This window comes from Myotis davidii, unplaced genomic scaffold (assembly GCF_000327345.1).
Source record: "Myotis davidii unplaced genomic scaffold, ASM32734v1 scaffold838, whole genome shotgun sequence".
Lineage (NCBI taxonomy): Eukaryota > Metazoa > Chordata > Mammalia > Chiroptera > Vespertilionidae > Myotis > Myotis davidii.
Genome location: NW_006289092.1, coordinates 142350 through 149603, shown reverse-complemented (window position 1 = coordinate 149603; position 7254 = coordinate 142350). Strand labels below are relative to the sequence as shown.

The window sequence follows — 7254 nt, the reverse complement described above, 5'->3', positions numbered from 1 at the left end:
AAGAAAAAACAATGTTTAATTAACCAGATAGTTTATAAAGGCACTCCCTTTGGGGAGACAGAGCTTTGTCTGTGTATCCTCCATCTCCTTTACTCGATGAAGAAAATAAAACTACCTTGCTTAAACCATGTCTTGTGCTTAAATAGAGCATCCAAGCATGAAAGCCTTGAGTAACATCAGGAAACTTTAGCCACAAAGTGACTAAGTCCAAGAGAGGTTAGAAGATATAGGATCTAAGAGTTGCTGGTAAGTTAACCATAGCTATACAGCATGGATGGAACTGGAGAGAATTATGCTAAGTGAAATAAGCCAGTCAGAGAAAGATGAATATCACATGACCTCACTCATTTATGGAATATAATGGACAACATAAACTGATGAACAAAAACAGATCCAGAGACAAAGAAGCATTGATCAGACTGTCAAATCTCAGAGGAGAGTTAGGGGAGGATGTGGGTAAGGGGAGAGATCAACCAAAGGACTTGTATGTTTGCATATAAACTTAAGCAATGGAAACAGACCACAGGCGGTGAGGGCATGAGTGTGTGTTTGTGTGTGGGGGGGAGTAGGGGATCATGGGCCGATAAGGACACATATGTAATACTTTAATCAATAAGGAAAAATATAAATAAAATAAAAAAGAAAAAACAATGTTTAATTAACCAGATAGTTTATAAAGGCACTCCCTTTGGGGAGACAGAGCTTTGTCTGTGTATCCTCCATCTCCTTTACTCGATGAAGAAAATAAAACTACCTTGCTTAAACCATGTCTTGTGCTTAAATAGAGCATCCAAGCATGAAAGCCTTGAGTAACATCAGGAAACTTTAGCCACAAAGTGACTAAGTCCAAGAGAGGTTAGAAGATATAGGATCTAAGAGTTGCTGGTAAGTTAACCATAGCTATTACAGATGTCAACCAAACAATAGTTTCCTGCTGTGGATAACAAACACTCTTCTACTTGCAACGAACGAAGAAAATGCTATAGTGCAATGACTAAAATGACCCCTTTATGATGAGTTTGGCCTTGTAGCCAAACTCTTCTCAAAGTAACGTTTTGCTTGTTGTTTTTTGCAATGTGATCCTAACTTTAAGACAAAGGTTGGGGTGAAACATTACAAAACACCAACTTATTTCCAAAACAGTGGCCTCTAATTTTACATACTTTTCCTGGTGCCCAGATTGGAGGAGCTCAATGTAAGTGTTACAGGTGGTGCCAGAATAAGTGTGAATAACAGGTACAAGGTTCTGTATTATGGTGGCTTTTCCCTGCAGAAATTTTCAGTCAAAATATGTCCAATGGACTTGATCAGTTATGCAGAAGTTGTTAGTGAAGTGCCCAGTGAGGAACCCATCTGGGAACAAACTTTTGAACTCCAGCTCTGAGCAACAAACAAGTGCCTGATCTCAAGCTGCACTAGAAGCCACCCAGAATGTGAAACCACAAGAGCAAAGTATAAGACAATGTCAAAAACAGTCACCTAGAAAACAAAGGACAATGAAGCCAAAAGCTGCAAAACAGAAAGCACAGCACAAAACACTTTTCTCAGCCAACATCATGAGACTGTGAGACAAAGAAAATCAAGAATGAAAAAGAAAGAGAAAGCAATCAGACAATTGAAATAACAGACAGCAGCCACAAAACAGATGGGAAAACCAGTTGGAGAAAATTCCAAAGGAGACAGCCCTTTTCCTGCAGCTAGAAGATTTGAATGGAGTCTTTTAAAAGTCCAAGAAAACAAATGGTTACTTGAAATAACCACACATATGTTTCTTTTAAACGGAAAGGGAGTAACCTGAATGTCTTTTGGTCCACACTTGATATTTGTGTATAATTTATCCAATACTTCCAACAAGTGGAAAATTTAAAAATGTTTGTTAAATCGACTGTTCCTGCCTTTCAATATAAAGTGGGGAGCAGGGAGAGTAAGGTGTTTTGGTTTGTTGCTTTCTAAACCAAAGCTGGAGTGTCTAAAAGAGACATATGATTTTTATCCACTAAGGGACAGAATCTCATGTACACAAATAAAAGCATCTTAAAAATTAGAGGGGAAAAAAGAGGGAAGAGCAAAGAGAAGAGAGTCATCAGAATGAGAAAGTATGTGTGCTGAATCTTGTATTCTGTAGCATTTCCAGTAAAGTTTCTAAAACTAAGAATGAAATAGCTGAATATGAATAGTTCTGCATAAATATTAGTGTGTCTTAAGAAACAGTAAAAATGTTGCATTTGGTGTCTTCAGAGTCACAGGCTGAAGTAGAAACAGGGCACAATATCACAGGAATAAGGAAACAGGAGAGGCTGAGGAAAACAAAGGGGAACTCTTAGAAACAGAGGGGAGGACTGTGAAGTCTTCCATGCTGTGTAATGATAGCTTGGACCAATTTCACCATGTCATCAAGGAATGGGGGACACTCAACTGATATACGACCAACAAATTATTGAGGGTCTTGGACATATTGGATATTGGGGTGTAATTCGATAAGTAAAATATTATAAATCCCAGATATCTATAATTATATATAGTACATACTTCTCACATATGTACTTGTATCTGTAAGTTGCCTCATTCAATTTGCTACTATTTTGGTGAGGATTTTTATGTCTATATTCATAAAGGATACTGGTCTGTAGTTTTTTTCTTGCAGTATCTTTGAAGGATACTGACCTCATGGAATGAATGATGAAGTATTTCCTCCTCTCCTGGTTTTTGAAAGTGTCTGCAATGTATTGGTGTTAATTCTTTAAATGTTTAATGAATTCACTAGTGAAGCCATCTGGTACTGGGCTTTTCTTTGGTTGTAGGTTTTTATTTTAATTTAACCTCTTTTCGATTTAATTTTGGCTTGAGTCACCTTCAGTAGCTTGTGTCCTTGTAGGAGTCTAATGTACAGCATATAAAAGCAAGAGTAGAAAAGAAAATTAAGATAGGAGTTAGATGAAAGATTCTAGCTGCCAGAACCCACCTGAGGTTCACCTATGTAGGGCCAAAAAAAAAATCCTACTAAATTTATAGAAAAGTGTGCAAACATTTCTATATAACAGAAGCAACCTGAATAGTAAAGAAACTATGCAAACCATTTTTAAATTCAATGGTAATCAGTAAAGTGGATGTGTAAATGGACGAAGACATCATTATGTCCGTAAGGTGATAAAAAATTAACAGTGGAATATCTCCAAGTGCAAGTGCAGATTTGGGGACTTCTCACACATGGCTTGTGTCAATTGTCAATGAGAATTGGCATAGGGGTTTTGAGTCACAATGACAATATCTAGTCAGATGACAGCCATCCATCAACTGTTGCACAGAGATATGCAATAGGTGGGGATTATTTTGCAGGAAGCATATATTTTGGAACATCTTAAAACTTTAGACATTATCTATAGATACATGTGTATGTAGAAGTGTAAATACTCACATGAGATGATACACAAAAAGCTCAGAATATTGGTTGCCTCTGAAGGGCAGAGGGAGGAAAAAAACATAAGTGAAATTCATGTGTAATGTGTTAACTTTTTAATCAAATATTTGCAGTAAAAATACCAAAATACTTACCAGTACATTTGTTCATTGCAAATTGTCGGGTTTTGTTTCATAAGTTCACTTAAAAACTTGTTTCATAACTGCATGATACTTAAAACTGAAAAAGTAAATATAACCTCATCTTAGGTATGTAACATCTTGCCTTTTCTAACACCAAAATGAGTGACACCATATAATGCCTCAGTTGAATGAGACATTTATGCCAATTGTTGCCAATGGTTGTGCCAATTTCTGTTTAAATCTTCTGAGACACAAAATGGTGATCACTGGGAGACAAGGACCGCAGAGCCAGCCAGGAAAAACAGTTGATTATATACTGAGCAGGAAGTGAGTTATTCTTGAATTTGTCCTCAGTGTTGATTGTTTCTCTTTGGATATAGCACCCACTTCTCTCTACCAACTGCTCAGGGGGCTAATCACAAACTTGCTAGAAGAGAGAAAAAAATTACCTTTCTGTAAATGACATTGGCTTGTTTGAAGTAATGAGAAATTCCAGTGCCCAGCACGCTTTGTGCCACATGGATATCCAGTGGCCAAGAGGAAAAGTACAGTGCACCTTCCCAAGGGAAGGTTGGATCTGGGACATGAGTCCTTCAAGGACTGACATGAGGGGAAGTACTTTTTCCAGAAAGTTGGCCTACTATGAATCCAAAATATAAAATAAGATAATGTTCCCTTCCTCATTCCACAAATAATGCTTTTTTCATATCATGTCTTTTCCAGTTGGAGGAAGTTAAACAATGGATTGGTTTTAAAACATTTCCTGCTTTTCTGTAAGCTGGCACAGAAAAAAAGGGACCAAGCATTGTGTTCACAGTGCATTGTGTTAGCATCACCAGGTTCGCTTAAAGTTATGTATAGACTTTTGAGGGCATAATGCCAGTTAGGAAACTAGCAATGGAAATGGTTCCTCGATGGAGAATTATTCTTAGGAGTCTGAACTGGAGGTGACCCCAGGCCTTACCAACTCCATGTGGACACTTACTTTTTACTCTTTTCCTGTTTTTATCCCAGAAGAGGATGGAAGGACTTCCAAAGAGCAGATATGGAACTAAGGTTGAAGGTAAGAAAGGCTCCAAGTTTTTTTAAGAGGCACCGTTTCCTCACCTCAAACACAGTGACAGAAACCCAGTGATTTTAAACTGAAGAAGAAGTCAGTGCTCATTTCTTCTTTACCTTCCCCACCACCTTCACCCCCTCCTCCACCTGACCCCTTCAGTACAATGCTTTCCGTGCACATGAGGTGTGGGAAATGTGGAAATGAAACCTCAGGTCAGAAGTTTCAGGGTTTTGAACTGAATTGTGAATAAAATTTCGCTTTCCTTGTCCACTTTGAGCAGAAAATGGAAATATCTCCCAGAAAGATTTACTAATCATGCAGGCTACAAAACATCCCAGAACACTGCAGAAAAGGAAGAGCCAACACAGAGTAGAAGAAATAAAATAATAGATTTTAGGACACTGCAATGAACTTGGAATCCATTTGGGCTCATAGAACTCTTGAACTCCATCATTTCTCATCCTGGAAGGTTTTAGCTCCTGGCTCAGCATCGCCCTCTCCAACACCACTTTTGTTAACTTCCTGTCATTCAATCAGCCAAATAGGTGACCTTTCCATTCCATGTACTACTAATGGTCTTCCATCCTCTTAAGCCATCCATCCTGAGTCATCTCTCAGGCTTTGCCTTTGACAGTAACTATGACCTTCCTATTGTCTGAATTTCAAGCAGAGAACTCCCCACCCAAAGAACAGAGTCCCGGGGACCTCAGCTGGTCCTTGGTGGAAGGTCACAGCTGACACTTCCTTTTCTCCCAAGGTTTAGGTGAATATGTTTAGCGCTTCTACACAAGTGTTCCTGGTTATTTGTGAGTGAAAAGAAGTGGTAATATTTTCCCATGTGTGAGTTCTTATCCTTTGGATTCTCCTAATCTCACATTTATTTAACAAGCAACTGGGCCAGGCACCATCCCTGGCGAAACACAGGAACCACTTTTCTTAACTATCTTCCCTGGTCTTGTTGAAGGACTTGAAGCAACCTCCTCAGTGTACCAGTTCTTACTGTTGGATATGGGTCCAAAGCGGGTTTCCTATATAGACTTACTATGACCCAAGAACCTCCTAAAGTTGTTGGAAACTTTTGTATGTATTTAGATATGACATTTTCCTGGGAGGGAGGTCCACAGCTTCAATGAGATACAATGAGAATCTATGACTGAAAAATCTGAAGCAACACTAGCTTAATAAGACACATAGTTTTTCTCTTTCAGGCAGTGTAGAAGATAACCAGTTTGCATCATCTTCTTCACTGAGGCTCATCCTGGTGGGCCAATCTGGTTGCAGGAAAAGTGCCACTGAGAAAAAGTGCCTCTGTCACCCTGTGTTTGAGTCCAGGCTGGGGGCCCAGGCTGTGGCCAGAATGTGTCAGTTCGTCACAGGCATGAGAAATGGAAGGAACATCATGGTTGTTGACACACCTCCCATCTTTTTTTTTTTTTTTACACCCTCCATCTTTGATGCTAAGGCTCAGGACCAAGAGATGTACAAGGACATCGGAGACTGCTACCTGCTCTCAACACCAGGGCTCCATGCACTTCTGCTGGTGACACAGCTGGGGCGCTTCACTACCCGGGACACAATGGCAGTGAGGAGGGTGAAGGAAGTTTTTGGGGCAGGAGCCTGAGACACGTGGTGGTCATCTTCACCCACAAGGAGGACTTAAGAGATGTGCAAAACAGACAACCTCAGCCTGCAGATCCTGGTCCAGGAGTGTGGGAAGAGGTACTGTGCTCTCAACAACCAGGCTACTGGGGAGGAGCAGAGGGAGCAGCTGGAGAAGCTGATGGCTGTGGTTGAGAACTTGGAGAGGAATTACCAGGGTAACTTCTACACAAACGACCTCTTCCGTGATGCACAGGTGCCCCAGGGAGGTGGGGAAGGCACCCTAGGAGAAGAGCACAGGAGATACCTGGCCAAAGTTCAAGTGCACATTGAAGAGCAAAAGCGAGATCTGAAAGAGACTGGGAGTCACTGGACATCCAAGGCGTTGCACAGTCAAAAAGTGTATTTTGCCTGATATAAGTGTGCTATTTTAGCTTTTTTATTTTTTCATTTTAATTTCATGAAATATATTTTCCATCCCTTTACTTTCAGTCTCTGTGTGTCTTTCATTTTGTGGGAGTGTCTCATAAACAGCATATATATCAGTCTTGTTTTGTCACTATTCAGCTATCCTATGTCCTTTGATTAGAGAATTTCATCCATTTACATTTAAATTGATTATTGATAAGAATGTTTTTATTGCCATTTAAAAAATTTACACCTATGTTCCTTAATGTATATATATATATATATATATACATATCTTAGAGGCCTAGGCAATGAAATTCATGCACAGGGGTGGGGGAAAGTTGTCCCTCAGCCCGGCCTGCACCCTCTCCAAACTGGGACCCCTTGGGACCCACAGGGATCGGGCCTAAACCAGCAGTCGGACATTCCTCTCACAATCTGGGACAGCTAGCTCCTAACCACTGGATCCTGCCTGCCTGCCTGCCTGCCTGCCTGCCTGATTGCCCCTAACTGCTCCTGCCTGCCAGCCTGATTGCTCCCCACTGCCCTCCCCTGCCAGCCTGATGGCCCTCAACTGCCCTCCCCTGCCCACCTGATTGCCCACAACTGCTTTCCCCTGCCGCAACCTGCCTCCTTCACCAGAATAA

At 40.5% G+C, this 7254-nt stretch overlaps 1 pseudogene; it reads left to right on the top strand.

Moving 5' to 3' along the window:
* Positions 1-6614, top strand: part of LOC102752754 — a 31917-nt pseudogene extending 25303 nt beyond the window's left edge.
* Positions 6615-7254: the final 640 nt, after the last annotated feature.